We start from the raw sequence: 23,943 nt of genomic DNA, 5'->3' as shown, positions 1-23,943 counted from the left end.
ATAACTGGTAACTAATACTACCTCAGTTACGCAACTTCATCTCTAGGGCTGTATTTTTAGCAAATAACTTGGCTAAATGTCAAACAATTCCATTAGCTATCTGAAGATAAATATTAGCCAGAGACGGTGTCTGAAATAATTTCCCCAAGCACCATTCAATTAACCTACTTGGCTAAAAGGTGATACAAAAGTCAATATTTTGTAACAGATGCTTGTGCTTCAGATGAAACTAATCAATAGACATCACAGCAATTTCAAATTAAAGACTGATAGGACAAAGTTAACAACAAACCATCAAGTAGTTTAGTCACCAAATGTGTTCTAATTTAAAATAATTCTGTCATTTGGTGTAGAATATTCCCTGGATTCACATTTCTATATATCACTTGTTTTATTAAATTCACCAACCCTTTGCTGAAATAAAAACAAAAGCCCAATCATAGCCACCATTTTAGAAGACCAAAAAACCCAGGTGTGAACATCCTCTCCTGGTTCTGCAGCAGCTGTTAATTAGGTGCATTTGGGTTTCTCCCAAGAGTATCCGTTTGGGAAGACCTGGATATCTGGAGTTCTTGTGTTTGTTTTTCATGAGATTTTCCCCTGCACCTTTTATGAGACAGAAATGATATGAGACTTGGTCTTCTTTCTCCATTTGCTCTACACTACCAGGAGCAAAAATACTGTGAGGAGATCAAAGGTAACATTTTCAAAAGTGCCTAAGTGATTGAGGAGCCTAAGTTCCATTTCCCAAAGTGATTTAGGTGCTTAGGAGACTGAGTTATTTACAATAGGACTTAGAATCTTCAGTCACTTAGGTGATTTTTCCCCCAGATCTTGTAATTTTGGACCCATAAATGTGTAAACAAGTCAGTGAAAAAATAAACAAACACCAATCCCTGAAATACAAGGAAGAGCTTCTTGTTAACCAACAAATGTGATTTACAGAATGGAATGTCAGTAGCAAAGAGAAGATATACAGATGTCTGGGTAGATCTAACTTGAATCTACCATTTCACTGTCAGGTGTATCCTCCAATTATACTCTACCAAAGCAGAAGGTAGACTTATGGGGGAGCTCCCAATGAATTGTCTTGGACCCAGCAAAGCCACCGTCCTGTCCCTGACCACTACTCTTTTTCTCCTTGGTAACCATAGCAATCTGCTCTCTAGAAGAAGAAAGAGAAGGTTACTCCCCTTGTGCAGTAACTGAGGTTCTTTGAGATGTGTCCCCCTGTGAGTGCTCCACTTCAGGTGTGGTGCTTCCCAGTGTTGCCAATCTGAGATTTTTGGTAGCAGTGCCTGGTCGGGACACATGTGCACAGTAGCTGTCTCGTGGTGCCATTGACGCTTCATCTAGCACTCGCGCGGCCTGACCCTTACTGTAGAGTCCTTACTGTGAACTCTGAAGTAGAGGAGGAGGAGGGTGTGTAGTGGAGCACCCACAGGGACACACATCTCAAAAAACCTCAGTTACTGCACAAGGGGAGTAACCTTCTCTTCTTCTTCTTCAAGTGCAGTCCCTGTGGGTGCTCCAGTTCAGGTGAATGTAGAGCAGTGCCCTCACGAGGATGGAAGGGACTTCGGAGTTGAGTTTGTTGTTGAGGCTAGTATAGTGAGGCCTAGTCTTGTGTCTGAGCTTGAAACAAGAATAATTGCATAGTGGTTTGTAAATGTGTGTTCAGAGGCCCAGGTGTCTAGGATGGGCACATTGTGTAGGAATGCTATGGAGATAGATAAAGCTCTTGTTGAGTGGGTTCTGATGCTCGGAGGCGCTTCAGTGTTGTGTAGTGAATAGCACATATGGTTACAGCTGGATATCCATTTAGATAATCTTTGCGTAGATATGGCAGAGACCTTTGATCATTCTGTTGACACAAAAAGTTGAGGTGATTTTCAGAAGGGTTTTGTTCTGTCCAGATAAAATGCTAAGGCACGGCACACATCCAGTGTGTGCAAGGTCACTTCTTGAGCGTTAGTGTGTGGTTTTGGATGAAATGTAGGTAAGTGAATAGGTTGGTTAAGGTGGAACAAAGACAATATTTTGGGCATAAACTTAGGATGTGTTCTAAGTGTCACTTTATCTTTGAAGAATATTGTGTACGGGGGATGAGCCGTGAGAGCTCCATCTCACTGACTTGTTACACCGATGTAATGGCGACCAGGAAAGCCACTTTCAGAGATAAGTGAAGTAATGAGCATGTGGCTAAGTGTTCAAATGGGGCTCTGGTTAGACTTCTGAGCATGAGATTTAAGTCCCGTGCTAGTGTGGGTTCTTGGATGTCCGGGTACTGGGTGAGTGAATATTGAGATCCCATCTACCTGTTGATGGAAGGCCACGATGGCAGCGAGATTAACTCTAAGCGAGCTCGTAGCAAGTCCTGAGTTCTTTAGGGATAATAAATATTCCAGGATTAGTAGAAGCGGTGCCTGGCTTACAGATATTTGATTGTTCTGGCACCACAGGAAGAATCTTTTCCATTTTTGGAGGTAAGTGGTACATGTGTTGTGTTTCCTGCTGTTTATTAACACATGTTTTACTTGTTCTGAGCAGGTTAGTTCATTGCGGTGGAGCCATGAAGGAGCCATACTTTCAGATGAAGTTTCTCCAGGTCCGGATGGAGGATTTGACCATTGTCCTGAGAGGGAAGATTCTCTGGGCAAGGGAGAGTGAATGGTGTGCAGATTGCCATGCGCATCGGGTAAGGGAACCAAGTCTGTCTGGGTCATGTCGATACTATGAGTCATGTCAGTTCATATTTTGTATATTATTCTGGAAATTAGTGGTATCGGTGGGAATGCGTATAGAAGAAGAGCGTTCCCCCAGGAATCATGCTCCTAGTTTTGGGCATTTCTTGTTTACTAATGTTGCGAACTAGTCTATGTGTGGGGATCCCCACATGTGAAATTATTTCATTGTTCATTTCCCATTCATGCTCTCGGGAAAACCGTTTGCTGAATGTGTCCGCCATCATGTTCAGTCGACCCGGAAAGTATGCTGCTGTAATAGTGATGTTGTGTTTTATGCACCAGTTCCATAGTTTTAAGGCCTCTATGCATAAGGAATGGGAACATGCTCCACCCTGTCAGTTTGTATAGAACATACACACAATGTTGTCCATCAGGACCCTTATTGTTTTGCCTCATATAATAGGGAGGAAATGTAGGCATGCATTGTGGATTGCACATAGTTTGAGCAGATTGATGTATAAATGTGTTTCCCTGGGGGACCACTTGCCTTGGGTTGTATGTAAGTTGGTTTAGGTGAGCTTCCTATCTGATCAGTAAGGTATCTGTTGTGATTTGTATGGATGGTGGATCCTGTTGAAATGGGATGCCTGAGCAAACGTTTATTGGGTTTGTCCACTATTGTAGTGAATGTAAAACCTCTGGGGTCAGTGTGAGTCTTTTGTTTAGACTGTGCTTTCATGGAATATATACTGAGCTCAGCCAACCTTGAAGGCAGCAAATGTGTAGTCTGGCATGTTTTACAATGAAAGTGGTGGCCGCTATATGTCCCAAGACTTGTAGGCAGGTGCCTGCAGACACCCTGGGCTGTCTGAGACCACCAATATGAGGGAGGTCACTGCTGTGAATCAGGGTGTCACCAATGATGCACTGGCCTCCACTGAGTCCAGGTGTGCTCCTATGAAGTCCAACTGTTGTACTGGAGTTAGGGTAGTTTTTTTTGTTGATTTTTAGCCCCAGGGAGTGAAAAAGAGAAATGGTTTGTTGAGTAATGTGTAATTTTTCTGTCAGGGTAGGACCTTTTAGCAGGCAATCATCTAAATATGGGAATATCAATATTTCCTATCTGCGCAAATGAGCAGCTACCATCGCTAGGGTTTTGGTAAAGACTTGTAGAGCTGTCGACAGTCCGAATGAAAGTACTCTGTATTGGAAGTGATCTTGTCCCACTATGAATTGTAGAAATTGTCAGTTAGTGGGATCGATGGTAACGTGAAAATACACATCCTGTAGGTTGAGGGCTGAGAACCAGTCCCCCTCTTCCAGCACAGGGATGATACAGTTCAGTGTGACCATTCTGAATCTGTGGGTACAACACATTTGTTGAGTTTTCTGAAATTCAGAATGGGTCTCCATCCTGTTTTTCTTTTGAGTCAGGAAATAGTGGGAATAAAATTCCTTCCCTCTGTGTTGTGTTGGAACTTGTTCCACAGCCCCTAATTGTAGACGGTGATGTACTTCTTGTCTTAATAGGTGCTTGTGAGAAGGGTCCCTGAAGAGGGACAGGGCAAGGAGGTGGGTAGGCATGATGGAGGTAAAGGGGATGGTATAACCTGTCAGCGGCTTCATAATAACTAGTATACTATTTTGGAAGCACACATTTGTTGCTGGCTTGGTGAAATCTTATGATAGACTATACCACCAGTTAGGGCAGGGTAGGCAATCTATGGCACACGTGCCAAAGGTGGCATGTGAGCTGATTTTCAGTGGCACTCACACTGCCCGGGTCCTGGGCACAGATCGGGGGGCTCTGCATTTTAATTTAATTTTAAATGAAGCGTCTTAAACATTTTAAAAACCTTATTTACTTTACATACAACAATAGTTTAGTTATATATTATAGACTTATAGAAAGAGACCTTCTAAAAACATTAAAATGTATTACTGGCATGCAAAACCTTAAATCAGAGTGAATAAATGAAGACTCAGCACACCACTTCTGAAAAGTTGCTGACCCCTGGGGGGGTACATGCCCTGTCTTCTGGCAGTCTGACCTGAGATTAGTGCTCTTAGCTGTCTCCCATACCTTGCAGCATGATATCTTGCAGACACACATTAAACTGAACTTTGCTGACATCCATGAGAACCTCTATTGGCCTCCAAAGGCCCTGACACAAGACCATTACTGTCATCTGTGAGGTCCCTCACTGACATCCACAAGGTCCAGAGCATTGTTCCAATTTGCTTTAGTTCCTTCCTTTGGTTTTTTTAATAACCTCACTTTTTTTCAGTAAATAACCCTTGTGCTGTGTAGGAAATGCCTTTTACCTTCTCTTAATTTTACAGAGCCAATTACCAATGAGTGAAGACCCAGAGGAGCTCTGGAACTGGATTAGTTCATAATTTCTTAGGTCAGTTTAGCGACCTAATCTATTTTCCTATTGAAAAGCCATAATGCCTGAAGTGGGGCTTCATATTATGCATGGTATATGAATCTTCCTGTCACATATTTCCTGCTCTTATCAAGAACTGAATAGAATGAATTCTCATCCCCACTGAAGACTATTAATACATTTTTTTCCATTGCTGGCATAAAAAAATTGTTTCACCAATGAGCACTCTGATTTATAATTCCCACGACTGTATCAGTCACCCAATGAGGACTATATTCAGAGAAAACAGTAGTAAGTACTAGGGCACACATGTTGTGAGTGATTTACAAGAGTCCTCTTGATTTTGTCATCAGCCAGCCAAGAAGTCTGAAAACAAATCAGAAAACAAATCCTGAAACACTTCACAAATTGCATTTTGGCATCTTTTCCGACTAAGTCAGGAGCATGAACAGCCTTCGAGATACAGAATACCCTTGGACTTACATTTCATGGACACCGGGGGTGGATGCAAACAGACTGAGATGCATCACCTGTCTCCTAACCAGACCCTAAAAACAATTAGGCAACTAGGTGACTCAAGGGACTGGTAATGGGCTATGGAGCCACTCCCAACTAGACCGCCAGTCCTATCCAACCAGCTCAGAAGGGCATTCAGTGGCATATGTGAAATTTGTTAGTGGTCAGAGTTCAATTCCTAGGAAACAAGCATCTCCTAGGATGATGGTTCTGTCACTAGTGTACCTGGCACACTGTCCCTTTCAGAAAAATGAGGATATAAAAATTAAAGATAGATACGTAAAATACTATCTATCTCTTCTTAAATGACTTCAGGAATCTGAAGCACTAAGTACAATTTAAAGGACCATCTCTTGTGTCCATGTTTTACACAAATGTTAGGACTCTGCTCATGGAATCATAACAGGTTATGGCCCTAAGTTCCCCTTTACTTGTGTTATGTTGCATAGTCTTTCTCTCATTTAAATTTCAACAGATTAATACATAACTGTTCCAGAAGTAGCTCCTTAAAGGTTAAGAGGAGAGTATCCAAGAAACTGGTACTAGTACTATCCAATCAGCCAAGAATAAACCCACATGCCAATGCTCTGTTGATTTATTCCAGAACTGTGCACCTGGACCCTAAAGCTGTCAAACATATTCCATCTGGTGTAACAGCTGTTTCCTCAATAGTTGTCATCTTGTCTGACATGAACAATTGCCTACTAAATTTGTAGTCAGACATTCTGTAATTGGTTTGAAATATTGGAAAATGTCATATTTTGCTCCTGTCCTGAGGAGTACCACACATATTTTGCTAAAAACATAAGCCCTGAGTTTGATTTCCTTGGAGTAAGCCATTGTTCCATCTCTCACCAACAGGTGGCACATAAGCAACATCTCGGAGTTGGCTTTTCTACTCTGAATACTGTAGAGATGACAGCACTGTGTATTTCTACACTTCAGTAATGATTTCTGACTAAGGTCAGATGAGGGCTAAACATTCCTAAGCTACCAAACAATATATGGTTTGTGACTGAGGTCAAACATCAATGCAACGCTTAGTCATCACATTTCAGAGTAAAGTCTAAAGGGCAAAATTTGGTGCAATATATTTACTTTCTATCCCAGAACTTTGGTTTCAAGTGTAAGGAATGAAAAAAAAAGAGGCAAATTTGCAAACACTTATTTAACAAGGCCTTGTGTCAGAAGCAGAGCAGGATCCCCAAAATATTCAGCTGTTGTGAATGAAAATATGGCTTTCAGCACATTTTTCGGGGGGTGGGGGAATGATTGCATTGAAGCCCAAATGGAACAACAGATCTGGCAATATGGCCCCAAAGACCATAAGAGATGCACCAACTCCTGTCCAAGAATTACTGTGTTGAACATCAAAATGTTGGGAGCATGGGTGCCAGTTGGATGAACACCCCTATGTTTTCATGTTTTTAACAAAGCTTGTGCAAACTTCTGGGTCTGTGAAACTAGTCTGGAAGCATTGTTGGGGGCTTACACAAGCCCACTGTTAAAATATTAAGACCAGACCGTGATAATGCTTTTCTGCTAGAACCAGATTGACACTCACAACATTAACTGCCTGATCCACAGACTCAACCTCCACCCCCACAAACAGAAAGTTCTGTAACCTGAGAAAGGAGAAAAGCCAGAGACTCCACTCAGTCCAAGAGGGGCTCTGCTACTGCCACTCTGTTTTATATGGAAGTTGCTCAGATACTACGGTGATGGATAGGTTGTAGAACATCCCAGTAGAGGTAGATACTAAAGGGAAAGAAGGGATGATTTTCCTGCCTCTGGAAGAGGTCACTGACTCCTTGGATATTGCTAAATCATCCCTCTGGGAGGTGGAAAAAGAAAAGGGAGGGAGAAAGGGGGCTTTTATCTTTAGGGCTCATAAAACTATGTCTGAGGAAAACATTTTTTGCCTTTGGAATGCAAGCGATTGCATTGGGTATTTTCAAAAACAATTCCCCATGGAGGACACACACACACTCTCTCTCTGTCTCTCTCTCTGGTCAGAAATGCATCCTTGCTCTTTAGCCTCACCCACCCTGTGCTCCTGTTTCCTGGTCTTAGTTATAATTTAGAGCTGCAGGACACATTGCAAGTATATTAGAAAACAACGGAATATCCCCAAGTAGCTCATTTTAACATTTAAGATGTTGTGAAACTTTTTTCTTTTAAACCAGTCTCTCTTCGGCCTCATCCAACTCCCTCTGAAATTTATGGGAAACTTTCCACAGACTGCAGTGGGAGTTAGCAAAGGCCTTTAATCCTCTTCAAATAAGTACCATGATGGACATTGAATCAAATTCTACATTTAAGGGAAAAGTCTCCCCATGACCAAAAAGCCTACACAAGGCCCTAAATCTCCATTTAAGCCACTCATTAAAAGCTTAGCAGAATGTGGGGCTTGTGCTGGCCTTCTGCATTGAAGTGAATTTCACCCATCGTTCCATTGAAACCAGTGGGATTGCAGCAGCATAGCTGAGAACAGAATTTGGCCATGTATAGGGAATTTAATTAGATTTTAGCTAAGTAGCAAAACCTGAAAAAAAGCCCAAACAAACAAGCAAGCAGACTGTTTTGACAATAAAAAGGCAAAGTAAAGTTTAAACATCTATTTAATGATCAGCTGCCAAAGGCAAGCAGCCACGGTCGCCCTCTCCAGAGTTTTTCATTGGTCTATATTATTCCTCTTTGGCTAGCCCCTTAGCCAGAAAAAATAATAGTGCTACAATGCTTCAGGGGGTCATGTTGTAATAAAGCATTTGTGAACATGGACATCACCTTTGCCAATCTCACAAAATACATGACACAGGAATAGGATTGTAATAGTTTTTTTAAATGGGGTATTATTATCATAGAATCATAGACATGTAGGCTTGGAAGGGAGCTTGAGAGGTAATCAAGTCCAGACCCCTGAAGAACTGAATAAACCTAAACCAACTCTTCCAGGTGCTTGTCCAACCTGTTCTTAAAAACCTTCAATGATGGGTGTGACATTCTATACCTTGGGGGAGCACCCTGTAATCCTCATATTCCTCATTTATATATAATTGTGATACTGCATATAAAGCAGGCTGTGTGAGGTATCAGGAGAAAGGTTATGATCTGCTGAAAGTCACTGTTCTATCTAAATATGTATATCATAAATGCATATGAAGTTATGAGAATTGTGTTGTATGGTCGACACTAAAATATCCTGTGGGTTTGGGAGGCGCACAGATACTAGCTTTCCAGAGACAATGACAAGGGAGGTAACAATCGCCTGGGTGGGTGCTGAACCGCAGACATCACCAGCCACTGCCCAGCAGAGGAGTTACAATTGAATAACTCACTTGCATAAGGTGACACCAGGGGAATTGCTCAACCTTGCCTGGGGACTCAGCGACGCCCACCAGACATGCCTGGACTTGTGTTCACCAAGCCAATGGACTAAGGGTTTAAGACAGAACTGAGTGGCCATATGCTGGGCTTTTCTCCTACCCCCACCTATGCTGCAAGCAACAGAGACACTCAGAAGACTGAAGACTCCAACAGAGGAGACTGGCCCAGGTTTAAGGGACAAACCTGTATATTAAGGACTGCAATATCCAGTGGAGTGAGAAAAACTACTTAATCTAGATGTTGCCCAGTTTAATAGGGTTGAGAGTTTAGACTCTGTGCTTATGTATTTTTTTCTTTTGGTAACTAACTGACTTTTTGCCTAAAGAACAGGAGTACTTGTGGCACCTTAGAGACTAACAAATTTATTTGAGCATAAGCTTTCATGGGCTAAAACCCACTTCATCGGATGCATGCAGTGGAAAATACAGTAGGAAGATATATATATATATATATATATACACACACACAGAGAACACTTTGGTAACTATGGTAACTATGGTAACAGGGTGTTACCATACACACTGTAACGAGAGTGATCAGTTAAGGTGAGCTATTACCAGCAGGAGAGAAAAAAAACTTTTTGTAGTGGTAATCAAAATGGCCCATTTCCAGCAGTTGACAGGAAGGTGTGAGGAACTGTAGGGGGGGAGGGGAAATAAACATGGGGAGATAGTTTTACTTTGTGTAATGACCACTTATAATCACTTAAAATCTACCTTTTGTAGTCAATAAATTTGTTTTACTGTTTATCTTTACCAGCGAGTTTGCCTGAAGTGTGGCAAAACTGCTCAGGTTTGCAAAGGCTAGGGTATATTCATTTTCCATTGATGAAGTGGTGAACCATTTAATAAATCTGCACTGCTCGTCTTGAGCAGTGCAAAATGGTATATCCCCGAGGTACAGTGCTGGGAGCTGAGGGGATTTGGCTGGTGCCTTTCTCTGGGAGCTGGTGTGATTCATGAGTGTCTCTGGGAGCATTCATGCAATCTAGCTGGGTGTGGAGCTCTACATGCTGTTGTCCTGAGTGATAACAGGGCCTGGAGGGGTTTGCTGCTTGTCACTAGCAAAACATTGTGAGAGATAGCTCAGGCTGGAGGGGTGCACAGTGGTTCCACAGTCCCAGGCTGCACCCAAGTCACAATGGGGATTCCACAACCTCCCTTGGAAGCCTATCTACACTATAGTTAGAAAGTTTTTCCTACTATGTAACCTATATCTCCCTTGCTACAGATTAAGCCCATTACTACGTGTCCTATCTTCATGGAGAACAATTTATCACTGCCCTCTTTATAACAGCCTTTAACATATTTGAAGATTGTGATCAGGTCCCCCCACAGTCTTCTTTTCTCAAGACTACACATGCCCAGCTTTTTTATCCTTTCCAGATAGATCCTTTTCTAAACCTTTTATAATTTTTGACATTTTCTCCTCTGTACTCCCTCCAGTTTGTCCTCATCTTTCCTAAAGCGTGGTGCCCAGAATTGGACGCGTTACTCTAACTCAGTGTTTTTCAAAGTTCGGGTCATGACTCAGTACTGGGTCATGGCATGTAATGCACTGGGTCACCTTGCTCAGCACCCAGGGACCCTAGCGGCTCTGGTCAGCACCGCCGACTGGGACGTTAAAAGTCCAGTCGTTGGTGCTGCCCAGCTATGGCAGGCTAGTGCCTAACCGTTCCAACACAGTGCTGCGGCCTGGAAGCGGCCAGCAGCAGGTCCATCTTCTAGGCAGGGGGGGCCACGGGGCTCCGCATGCTGCCCCCACCCCGAGCACTGGCTCCACACTCCCACTGGCCAGGAACTGGCCAATGGGAGCTAGGATGGATGGTGCCTGTGGGCGAGAGCCAATTGGAGCCACATGTGCACCTCCATCTAGGAGCCAGACCTGCTGCTGGCCGCTTCCGGAGTGCAGTGCTGTCCGCGGTGCGAGGACAGGTGGGAAACTGTGCCACTGACCAGGAGCCGCCGGAGATAATTCCATGCCCCAATCCTCTGCCCAATCCCCTGCCCCATCCCTGAGCCCCTCCAACCCAGAACCCCTTCCTGCACCCCAACCCCCTCATCCCTGGCCACACCCAGATCCTGTACCCCCAACCCAAAGCCCTGACCCTCTCCCACACCCCAACCCCCTGCCTCAGTCCTGAGCCCCCCCAAACCTGGAGCACCCAAACCCTTCATCCCTAGCCCCACCCCAGAGCCTGCACCCTGAGCCCAGAGCCCTGACCCACTCCCACACTCCAACCCCCTGCCCAGAGCCCCCTCTCACACCCTGAACCCCTCACCCCACACCCCAACCCTCTGCCCCAGCCTGAGCCCTTCCACACCCCAAACCCCTTCAGCTCCGTTGTTTTGCGGGCATCAACAATTTTCTTCAACTGGGTCACATGAAAAAAAGTTTGAAAACCACTGCTCTAGCTGAGGCCTCATCAATGCTGAGTAGAGTGGGACAATTACCTCCTGTATCTTACATATGACACTCCTGTTAATATATCCCAGAATGATATTCTTAGCAATTCATCCACGTTTCCCCTTTTTGTAGGATTCCCTTTTTGATTTTAGGTCATTAAAGAGCTCCCGATGGAGTCATATTGGCTTCTTACTATTCTTCCTATCTTTCTTTTGTATCGGAATAGTTGTCAGTTATGCATTTAGTATTGTCTCCTTGAGAAACTGCCAGCTCTCCTGTATTCCTTTCTCCCTTAGATTTTCTTCCCATGGAACCACACCCACCAGTTTTCTGTGTTTGTTAAGGTTTGCTTTTTTAAGTCCACTGTCCTTATTCTGCTGCTGTCATTCCTTCCTTTCATTAGAATCATGACATTTTTTATTTCATGATCACTTTCACCCAAATTGCTTTCCACTTTCAGATTTGAAACCAATTCCTCCCTGTTACTCAGAATGTTAATATGTAATAGGAATCAGAGTGTCTAGTGATTGAAGTACAGGATTAGGAATGAGGGTTTCCATGTCCTTGTCTTAGCACTGCAAATGACTTGTGCTGTCTTGGAGGCAAGTCAGTATGGCCTACATTTTGAAAAGTGGCCATTGAATTGGTGTGCCTTCATTTTTGGCTGCCTAGTTTGAAACATCTAGGCATCTCAAGTTGAGCACACAAATTCAGAAGTAGCCTTAATTACATACTGCTTTTGAAAACAGGCATCACCCTTTCTGTCTTATTTTACACATTTTAAAAATATATATCTACCACATAGACTTCATTAATTGATACCTGTGGGGTGCTTTGAGATTCTCAGATGAAAGGTATGGGAGACATGCAAAGACTTTGCCTGATTATGTAACCACCTATTCATGAATAAGCTGCTAAGGTCCATATGATTAAAATGTGCAGGATTGGGCCTTATTACTGTAAACTGTATTTATGTTCTAAACTAAGATTTACACTTCACCAGACTGGTTGTGCCTGTGTAACTGACAGCAAAATTTGAGCCAGTATCTTTACATATCATAGACCAAAGGAAGAAAGACTCCTGCTTATCATGTCTTGTTTAAAATGTGAATGAAAGATTTGATCATCATGACAGCAGAATTCCAATTTCAAGCAGAAGGACAAGCAAATAGAATGGATGCTGTGATGGTATTTGTCATAGCATGTTTAATAAGGAATACAAAGAGGGAGAGATTACTTATCCCATACAGTAACTGGAGTTACTGGAGTTACATATCTTTGAGATGTGTGTCCATGTTGGTGCTCCATTAGAGATGCTCAGGCACCCCATGTGCTTTTGATCAAAGATTTTTAGCAGCAGTGTCCAATGGGTATAAGCATCCACCCTGTCCTCGTGCCCCATATAGAGGGTATATAGAGTTGTGATGGACAAACTACCTTCAGTTCCTTCTCTACTGCAAAGTCCCACAAAGAGGAGACTTGGAAGCAGAGGGGAAGGAGATGGGTAGTTAGTAGCACTTGGAGGGACATATGTCTCAAAGAACTCCAGTTATAACATAGCGTAGTAGTCAGCCTGAAGGGGAAAACACAATACTGACAGTGGTGCTGGCCCACTAGAAAGCATACAAATTTCTTGTGAAAAGGGTATATCGTAATGTGAAAGTATGTTCCTGAAGGTTGAAGTTCTTTAAATAATACCTCAGATCTAGGGATGGGATGAAAATTGCTAAGTGTCACTATCTTAAACTTCTGAACTTTGACAAAGGTATCCAGAATCTAGAGTTCTAAAGTTGGTCTCCACCCACCCTTCTTTTTGGGAACAAGAAAATATTTGGAATACAATTATCTTTCTTTGTACTGCATGGGAACTAGTTCTACAGCTCCTAAGTGGAGAACAGACAGAACTTCCTAACTCAGGAAAGGCTTGTCAGATTGGTCCTGAGAAGGGATGGGAAAGGGGGATGAGAGGGGTATAGACTGGAAGTACATGGAATAGTCTGATTTTATAGTCTCCAATACCCATTTGTCAGAGGTAATATGTTCCCATGAAATGCAGAAATGGGAGAGACAATTTAACATGTGTCTATGCTTCTCCCATTAGAGTGACTCTTGCTAAGAGAAAGCCGCCTCCTGGCACCTCATCTTACATTAGAATGGCATTCTTTTGCCAAAATGAATCACACAGCTGTGCTGTATTGACAGTAGCATTCAAGCCCTTACCAGCGCCCTTGTGCATTCAGCAATATTCTATATACAACTGTGAGTGCTAGTATTAGTGCCAGCTGCTTTCTGGTGGTTTAATTTGAGCAAGGAGATGTAGAAATGTGCACTAGGGAGGCATTCTCATTTTTATTTTTAGACAGATCGTTATAGCCTTGAACAGCCACCAGGAAAGGGGCGGGTATGGTGGGGAGGGAATCCCAATGTGGTAAACAAACTTTGAACTAGAAATTCCTAGGTAACTATTCAGACACTGGAAGAATGAGATTGCAGTGCCCTATGTGAAATATAAGAAGCAGGGCTTCATCTAACTCCCACCTCTGTTAGGGTATCATCACCTGTGTCCCCCTGAAACAACCCCTACAGCTACACACCTGTCTGTGACAACCTCAGATTCTGGGGAATCCAAGCACCACAGCACCCACCAACGTTTACAAATCTCCATGGCCTCTGGTGATTTCCATGTATAGACTGGGAAACCAGAAAGTGGAGCCAAAATGTGACATTACAAGTAAGGAAAGGTGGAGGGTAGTTAGGGAACCTATAATGGTGCAATGGCTATTGGTTCATGTGGGAATGGGGGTAATGGTAGATAATGGTAACCTTATTTCATAAACTCCATATCCATTAATGACAGCTTTAAGCTTAATGTTCTGGAATGCCCTGGAATAACATGAAAATAATTAATCTAACCAGATAACAGGCATACTCCATTGCTAATGAGAATGCCAGCGGTAAAACTAAGAGGAATTTTCCAGACTTACACTGACCTGAGTTGCAGACCAAAATTCCTTGTGTGTATATCAAACTGAGCAATTTTTTCCTTTTTTTTTTCTTTCAGAAAGGTATACCTAGGAAGATCTAACAACATGACAGGTGAATCTGTCCTGTGCTGTCACCCTGCAGCAATGCAAGTGCATGAAAATATATTTAATTGGGCCTTCTTTATCCTGACCACTACATGGGAAAGAAAAGCCATAAACTGCTATGTGTACTCTGAAAAGTAGGATAATATGCACCAAAATGAAAACAATTGTAATGGTACTCTTCTGTACACTGTTGTGTTGCTAGCAAAACATAATAACTTTGCAAATCCCTAAAGCAGCACTCTGAAATGGACGTAGCTAATGAGAAAAAAGGTGTGGCTTGAACCATGACTTGTGTGTTCTAAAATAATTCCGATATGGTTTCTTGTTTTCCCCTTCCAATTAACGTGGTATGGATGGCATGTGAATGTGCATTTGTCAGTGTAGTAGAAGTGTGACACACAGGAGTGCTGATGTGGTTGATAAGGGTCAGAGTTACAAAAGGTACGTGGCAGAGATCAGTTTCCACAGACTCCAGGGACTCCTGTTACAATCAGCACTTTACCTGGGTCGCTACTAAAATGTAGTCACTGTTGCCTTGTATTAACAATATTGGTGCCTATTCATGCTAAACCATTCCTGTATTGAGACCTTCCAGGACCCATAGTTGTTCTGTATTCTCCAGGCTCTGTTACGGGCCTTCAGCTGTAGCCATGACTGTTACAAACATTGACAGCCATTCCTTCATCCTCCCTCATGCTTGTATTGGGCTCCACAGCATGTTCTGCCCAGTTTTCCCCCATTACTGGAATTATTTCCTAGTCATCTTTGTGCATCTCCAGTTCCTTAACTTTATAGAGCCACAGCACTTTCTACTGGATGAGTGCCAGCCATTTTATGCCCTTGTCAGGAGGACAGTCTAGTGAAAGTTACACAGGACGGTTTCTGCACCTTTTCAGTGTACATATTCTTTCTTGTCCCTTTCATGGGATTCACTTTGCCAGGATCAAGCCACAAATCATGGGGCCCTCACTCGGTTTTTACTTAGTGGTTATTCAGGCAAACTCCCATTGAATACAAGATTCATGCAGATGCGGTGAATGCAGATGCCATGCAGATGCAGTGCCCTCCTATATCAATTTATTTATGTATATATTTAATCAGATGCCATTTTGACAACAAATATTTTTATAAAACAATTTTAAAAAGTTATTACAACTGTCTCCAGTGTATTTTCTTTTCCTTCTCTTTCCCTCTTTTCTTTCTTCATTTCACTTGTTCTTTCCCATCAGCCTTTTTCAGTGTCTGTTTCCCCTAAAATACATTGTTTCACAATATTCATTATCTTTTAAAATATTGTTTTCTCTAATGCTATCCTTGTTTCATCTCTCAAAAATATTTTTCTTTTTTAAAATGATCTCTCTCACACACACACACACACACACACACACACACACACACACACACACACACACAGTGCTGTTCTAGTGATGCTGTCGTTATAGTGGTAGAAGCATTTTCCTTCTAGCCTTCTGTTCTCAGGCACTTAGAACTTTGAACAACAGAAAAAGACACTTTATGTTGATGTTTCTAATGCACTTAGTCTTAGTCTAAAGGTAAAAAAAAATTAGGGGATGTCTGGAAAAAGTCCACCTGATCATTTTAAATCTATCTGGGCATGACAAATAATTGATGGTTTTCACCATTTAAAAACAATTTTCAGATGCTTTCCTTGACTGGGGAAAACACAAACAGCTTCAGTGTTGATTTCTTCTTCCTGTGAATGTATCCATCACTCAAGGAAGTTGTTACTTTTAAAAACTTGACTTGTGCGTGTCTGCCAAAGAGGAACTGGTGCTCTTTTATTGTTTAAGGAAGTAATTTGGCATTTAAAAGTTCTTTATGAGGTCTGATCAACTCATTGAGGAAACTAACAATTCATGTTGGGAGGGCCCCTGACACTTCCTTTGAGCTCCTACAACAAGGTTAGTGAAACAGTATCTTTTTTAATATGATAGCATATATTTACTGAAGTACACATTTTGTGTTACCCTAGGCTTCTTCAGAGGAATGTGTGAAACTGAACAATTAGAAAATGGTTGTAATATCATATGTGAGGTGCAGATTTAGTATTGTCTGCCCTTTAGGGTACTCTCACAAAGGTAATTGTTGCAGAATAGGGGCCTTTAAGAATAATCTGAATAGGAAACAGACAAATGAAACTCCTTAAGGAGCCTGTAAGCACCTATCCATCCATCCATCCATCCATCCGTCCATCCATGCAGTATTGACCTTGGAAAAAGAAATTGTACTGTTGATGGAGAGTCTCCTGTGTTGTCTAAACTACTGATGTTCCTATTCTCCATGGTGTTGAAAAATAGCTCATGATACAAAGCCAGGATAATGGAGACTCAATTTTCTACCAATTTACACAGTAGAAAAAGAGTAGGAGGTAGGGGAGAGAGAAAAAGAAAAGACAGGCTCAAATGCTATAACTGTAAAGCGTAACACATATTAGGAATTAGGAAATGGAGTATTTTTTCATACATACTAGTTAAAATCACTGAGGTCTCCATTCTGTGGACCTGTCTATACTGGGGAAATTTCCTAACTGTTTAAAAGTTGGTTTAGCTAAACTGATTTTAAAACCAGTTCGAGTTGTAGTGTAGACCTGTAGCATGAGTAAGAGTCGTGTTACATGCTACAGAGCTGAAATCACTAATACCTAGGTCTAAGCATTAGACCTACTTTGGGTTAGTGGTTCTGATGCAAGAAGACTATCCAGGTGCACCAGCAGTGAGGCTCCCCTACTAACAGCTGAAATCACTGAGAGCTGAAATCACTAAGAGCTGTGATAAGTGGGGGGGCTTGAAGACGTATTGGTGAACGGCTAGCGGTGTGGCTGGCAGAGAGGCGCAGCTAGCAAAACAGCTAGCGGAGAGGCACAGCCAGTTGGGCAGCTGGCGGAAAGGCACGGCTAGCGAAACAGCTAGCGGAGAGGCGTGGCTAGTGGAATGGCTAACGGAGAGGCGCAGCCAGCTGGGCGGCTGGCGGAGAGGCGCGGCTAGTGGAATAGCTAATGGAGAGGCGCGGCCAGCTGGGTGGCTGGCGGAGAGGCGCGGCTAGTGGAATAGCTAATGGAGAGGCGCGGCCAGCTGGGCGGCTGGCGGAGAGGCACAGCTAGCGAAACAGCTAGCGGAGAGGCGCGGCTAGTGGAATGGTTAGGGGAGGGGCGCAGCCAGCTGGGAGGCTGGTGGAGAGGCGTGGCTAGTGGAACGGCTAGTGGGGAGGCGCAGCCAGCTGGGAGCAGAACCCCACAGAGAGGTGTGGCAAAGCCATTGAGGGCCTGAGCAGCGGAGCATGTAAGGTGCCTCCATACCTCGCCCACACCCCCTGGGAGGTGAACTCTGCAGATGAACTTCTGAACTCTGGGGCTGCAATGACCAAGGACAGCAACTGTGCGTGGGGTGACTTTTGGGTTGCTGGACTTAAGAACCCAAAGGGAAAGGACACAGCCCAATCTACTTGGGGGTCAGTCTGCTGGTTCATGGTTTGTTGTGGTGTTTTCCCAATTTAATGCTGAGTTGTTTACCTCCTGTTATTAAAGATTTTTGCTACACCAAGACTCTGTGCTTCCGAGAGGGGAAGTATTGCCTCTTAGAGGTGCCCAGGGGTTTGAGTGTAATTATCCCAGGTCATTGGGTGGGGACTCGAGCCGGTTTTGCATTGTATTGTTAAAAGGGAGCCCCTGGGTACTGAACCCAGCCCTTGTTGCAGTCAACTCTGCCTGGCAGAAGGGTTACATTTGTTAATGGATGGAAGATGCTTTTCACAATCAAAACATTGTATTATTATTTGTTACCCAATCTTTTACACAGTCACTGATATTGCTATTTTCAGATAAATGAGTACTTAAAACTCCTTCTGAGGTTTTTGATAGGAACCAGGACAGTTCAACATCCCAAACAGTGATCTAAAATGCACTGTCTAGAAAAACAAGCTGTGCATCAATGGAGAAAGGCTTGTGGAATTAATAGTCTCATTTTCCTTTTGCCTCCTGGGCACTGGTTCACATCCACACAATTCTTATTTGAAATGAAAGTTTTGGTCACATTCCCATTCCCATCACTAAGCCACCAGCTGGAATGATGAAATTGGATGGCAGTTACTTACTGGACACAGGAGACACAGCATGGAGATGGAAGGGTTTGTCTCTCCTAGTCTGAGAGGTGTGAGCTCAGTACTCAAGTATGAAAGCAGGTGAAATATGTCCTGTTTGTCTCCTGACAAAGGGGGCTGAAAGTGATCGGAAGTGCAAAAAGAGGCAGAAACCACTGACTGCTGTGGTATGAAAGGTATGCCTCCCACTTTGTTTTCTGGTATGTTTGATAATTAAAAGAATACATTTTCTCTAGCTCAATATCCCTGTAACTGTAAGACTGGGCCAATTCTGAGAAGTGCTGAGCAGGTCCTGAGCATGTGCACAGTACCCTTCACTCCCGTTGGCTGAGGGCACTCACAGCATCAGGCACTTTGTGTGGCCACTGTAATAATAAAAAGACAGTCTTCTGACACTGGAACATGTTACCAGCTTTCAGCTGGAATGGTTCTGTGTCATAAATCTGCTCTGTTGGTACTAATTCTAATCAGTACCATGTGCCCCATCCCTCATGTAAGCATATTTTGGAGAATATTTTCTGTAATAGCTCATCTGTGGATTTAACCACAAATGAAATGTCTTGCTTATGCAGCACTCACTTTCCTGCTTGCCTGTGCAGACTAAAGGGAAATGCTTTGTCAGGTTATCAGGATCCTGTCCTCTTTCTTCCTCCCTCAATCTGAGCACATTTGGCATCTCTTCAGGGCTATTAGATTCCTGAATCTCCCACCCCATGTCTCTAAGTACAGTATGATAGTTTTTTGAGCCATGGAAAAGTGGAACAGAGTATTCGACACTTCCTTACTTAAAAAGCCTCCAGGGAGTATTTAATCAATGAAAAGCTATTCATTCTGAAAAATACATCAAGCCACTGGGGCCATAAGTGAATCCAGCAACAGAAATTGTTTCTTCCCAGTAAAGCCTAACAGTTTTGTACCAGCCAATAGTGGAAAATAAAAATGTAACAAAGCAGATACAGAATTTCACTTCCTTCCCACCCTACCCCTACCATTAGCCTGCTCACTCAGCCATTCACCAGCATTGCTGTGAAGTTTTTACATCCACAGTTGGGTCTTACATCCACAGCCAGTCACTGAAGGAAAAAACTACATTTTGGGAAATGGGGCTTTAATCCTAGACATTTGGTAGATGCTGACAGGTTCCTCTCCTTATTGATCCTCTCTCTTTTCCCTCTGAAGGAAGGTCTTGCCTAAGAGGAGGTTATCTGACCCTTCATATAGAGTAGCGTTTCTCTGCAGACCCCTGGGGATCCACGAGGGTACTCCAGGGAGTCTGTGGGCCCTGCTGATCAATTCCTCCCCTTCCCTGCCTCAACTCCTCCTCTCTCCCCCAGCACCTCCTGCACGCCGGGGAACAGCTGTTCCCCGGCGTGCAGGAGGCACTCGGAGGGAGGGGGAGGAGCAGGGATGGGGTGCACTTGGGGGAGGGGGTGGAAAGAGAAGGGGTAAGGGTGGGGCCTTGGGGGAAGGGGTGGAGTGGCAGCGGGGCTTGGGGCTGAGCGGGGAGCTTGGGGGTCTGTGAAAAAATTTAAATCAAAATGGGGGGGGCCTCAGGTTGCTAAAGTTTGAGAACCACTGATATAGAGCATCCCCATGTACTTTCCTGTACAAGTCATGAGAGTCCCCATGTTTCTTAAATTGCATGTTGTGCATGTAGTCAGATACCCCAACCTCTGCTGGCCAGGGAGAACAAAGAACAGAATCACTCCTTGGGAGCATGCTGTGGTGTTACCACTAAACTGCTGGCCCAGCTCTCAATACATTCTGTTGGCATGGAACAGTGTAAACTTGAGTTGGATTTTGCTACCAGCCATCATTTAATTTTTCTAATGAAATCTGAACAGGCTTCTCATGTTCCAATTCTATGGCATAGCACTAAATAAAGTCACATACTAGTTTATTCCTGATTCTTAGAGGGCTAACAATTTTTTCAAAGATACACTGCTGCTGTTTATACAATGTCACTTCTAACTGGCCAAGAAGAACCCTCAGACTTTACACAGGAAATCATTAAAATTCCTACTATTCTTGAAAGTAAACTTGTGTATGGTTTCCTCCCTATTTCTCTTTCCTGTTAAGATTGAAAGAATCTGAAAATATTTTGTTACAACACTGAGCAAACTCTAAGACTCATTCCCTGCGCACTGAAACAAGGCAGAGTGACTTACATGATAGAACAGGGGTCGGCAACATTTCAGAAGTGGTGTGTCGAGTCTTCATTTATTCACTCTAAATTAAAGTTTTGCGTGCCAGTAATACATTTTAACGTTTTTAGAAGGTCTCTTTCTAGAAGTCTATAATATATAACTAAACTATTGTTGTATGTAAAATAAGGTTTTTAAAATGTTTAAGAAGCTTCATTTAAAATTAAATTAAAATGCAGAGCCCCCCAGACCAGTGGCCAGGACCCGGACAGTGTGAGTGCCACTGAAAATCAGCTCGCATGCTGCCTTCGGCACACGTGCCATAGGTTGCCTATCCCTGTGATAGAACAAGAGAGTCTGGTTTTAAAACAAGGATATGGACATAAAGGATTGGCAGTAATATAGTGGTCATTGAAAAGGAAACTTGAGAAACAAATCTTTTAGTGTCACGTACTTAATAATACTTTGGACTCCTAAAGTGTCTTCTATCTAAGGATCTCAAAGCAAAGATGAATGAGCTAACCTTTATAACACATCTGTGAACTGTTATCTCGATTTTATAGTTGAGGAAATTGAGACACAAAGGTTAAGTGTCTTGTCCAGGGTCACATTGGAAGTATTACTATTTATATTATGGCAGCATGCAAAGGCCTCAGCTGACACTGATATCTTATTGTGCTGGGCATTGCACAAACACATAGTAAGAGATGGTTTCTGCCTCATAGAACTTACAATCTAAAAGGACAAGGCAGACAAAGGGCTAGGAGGAAAACAGAGGCACACAAAGGTGAAACGAATGGCCCCAGGTTACAAGGATAGGAATAGAGTCCAGATCTCAGCTACCACAATGAGGTAAACATAGTATAAATGTCTAGCTAGATAGAGCTCCAGAGTCCTAGTCCCATGCCTTAGAAACAAGGGCATCCTCCACTTCAACTCCAGCATGGCTTTGATTCTTCTTAATTTTTTGTTTACTACTATGCTTATATTTTATTACAAATTTTAAATGGCACCAAAATATAGTCCTGAACTGAAAACAAAGCTCTCTCAGAGACCAGCAGAACAGCCCTCTGCATAACAGATGTACCATCAGCCAGAAGAACACGACCCTCTCTTTCACTGGGTCATTTCAACACTTGAAGCAACAAATATTCTGTAACATATGTTACATCAATGTTTTAACAAAGCTGTTCCAGTAATCATCATGGGGAAGTAGTAAATTGGGAAATACCTGCCATAAAATTTTTTCATGCAAGTCCCAAGAAGATTATGTTAAGTGTTTGCATTTTTCACATTTCTTTTACTCCAATTAGCAACATGCAAAGGCTGCACAGATCAAAGCAAACAGTGTCTATAGCAGTAGGAATGGAGTGCAATTAGATGAAGCCCAACAAGAAAACACTTTTTTCCCCAGCAGCATTCCCCATAATTTTTTTGGCATACTTGATTACTTAGGTCCCAGTGAAGCTCACCATTGTAGCAGATGCTGTACAAATATGTAGGGATAAAGTGAGACTGGTCTTAACCTGGCTGCACAGTCCGTAGTGAGGGGGAGTAAGACACGTCATGGCAAAGCCATGGTTAGAGGAGAGCAGGGGCTGTGTGCCATACACTCTATCCCCTCAGGGCAGGGTGGTGACAGATGGAGCGTGGGTGGAGCTTTGGCTCCACCCCCTTTCAACATGGGAGCCAATGCAAAGGGACAAAGTAAGCTGCAACTTTTTCCAGAGCTGCAGTAAGTTATTCCCTGCCAGACAAAAGTAGAAGCAGGGAAGTCACATTCCCTTCCTAGGACTCCCCCTAGCTGTGCTGACCATAAGTAGGGGTTAAATCTAAGTCTCAGTCTAACCCAGGGGTGGAAAAACTACGGCCTGTGGGCCGGATCCAGCCCGCCAGCTGTTTTAATCTGGCCCTTGAGCTCCCGCTGGGGAGTGGGGCCTGGGGCTTGCCCCGCTCCAGTGCTCCAGCTGGGGAGCAGGGTCAGGGGCTGCTTCACGCAGCTCCCTGAAGCAGCAGCATGGCCCCACTCCAGCTCCTACGTGTAGGGGCAGCCAGAGGGCTCCGCTCTGCACACTCCCCCCTCCCCAAGTGCTGCGAATAGGAACTGCAGCCAATGGGAGCTGCGGGGCGGTGCTTGGGGAGGGGGCTGCGTGCAGAGCGGAGCCCCCTGGCTGACCCTATGTGTAGAAGCTGGAGTGGGGCCATGCCGCTGCTTCCGGGAGCCGCTTGAGGTAAGTGCTGCCCAGAGCCTGCACCCCTGAGCCTCTCCCCACGCCCTAACCCTGTGTCCCAGCCCTGATCCCCCTCCCACCCTCCAAACCCCACAATCCCAGCCTGCAGCATCCTTCTGCACCCCAAACCCCTCATCCTCATCCCCACCTCAGAGCCCGCACCCTCAGCCAGAGCCTGCACCCTTTCCTGCACCCCAACCCTCTGCCCCAGCCCTGATCCCCTCTCCCACCCTCCAAACCTCTTGGTCCCTGCCCGGAGCACCCTCCTACAACCCAAACGTCTCATCCCCAGCCCCCCAGAGCCTGCACCCACAACCGGAACCCTCACCCCCTCACACCCCACTCCCCCGCCCCAGCCCAGAGCCCCTTCCCGCACCCTAAACTCCTCATTTCTGGCCCCACCCCAGAGACCTCACCCCCTCCCACACCCCAACCCCAATTTTGTGAGCATTCATAGCCCACCATACAATTTCTATTCCCAGATGTGGCCCTTGGGCCAAAACGTTTGCCCACCCCTGGTCTAGCCCAGAGTAAGATACTGTTCATGGGGAGGTTACAACATAAGAGCAGAGTCTAGCCCTGACCAGTTAGTAAATTTTCATACAAAGTAAAAAATCATGGTTTTCTGACTGTACTATTTTTAATAAAGCCATCTAGTTGCTTTGCTGAAATCTCCTCTCTTTAATCAGAGTGATTTGCTACATGATGGCTAATTCTTGTTAAATTGGGCCTAAAGCAATTAGCCTATTTCTTACTGTCAGAGTTGTTATTTGACCTAATTAAAGGACCTACACTACACCTGTGAACTGCATCTACACCTTGGATATGAAACACATCACCACTGCAATGGGCTGACCGCCCAGGAGTGAGAGGCATTCAATATTAGGATGTCTAATGGCCTGTCTGAAGAATGGATGGTTATCCTTCCTCTGGAGTACTCTTTAGTTGGATAGCAGCAAAGAGTCCTGTGGCACCTT

General features: G+C 43.8%; 1 long non-coding RNA gene across 3 annotated transcripts in view; it reads right to left on the bottom strand.

Annotated features, from left to right (window-relative positions):
• The window catches only part of LOC123377285, a 103,720-nt gene that overhangs the window by 14,009 nt on the left and 65,768 nt on the right, over positions 1-23,943 (bottom strand). The window contains exon 6 of one of the 3 annotated variants that reach the window (XR_006582156.1): positions 15,595-15,726. The exons of the other annotated variants lie outside the window; for them this stretch is intronic. This is a non-coding gene — a long non-coding RNA (uncharacterized LOC123377285). Of the gene's footprint in view, positions 1-15,594; positions 15,727-23,943 lie in introns of those variants that run through there. 3 annotated transcript variants of the gene reach the window in all.

Source organism: Mauremys mutica, chromosome 9 (genome assembly GCF_020497125.1).
Source record: "Mauremys mutica isolate MM-2020 ecotype Southern chromosome 9, ASM2049712v1, whole genome shotgun sequence".
Lineage (NCBI taxonomy): Eukaryota > Metazoa > Chordata > Testudines > Geoemydidae > Mauremys > Mauremys mutica.
The sequence above is the reverse complement of the archived record's forward strand: the minus strand, read 5'-3'. Positions and strand labels throughout refer to the sequence as shown.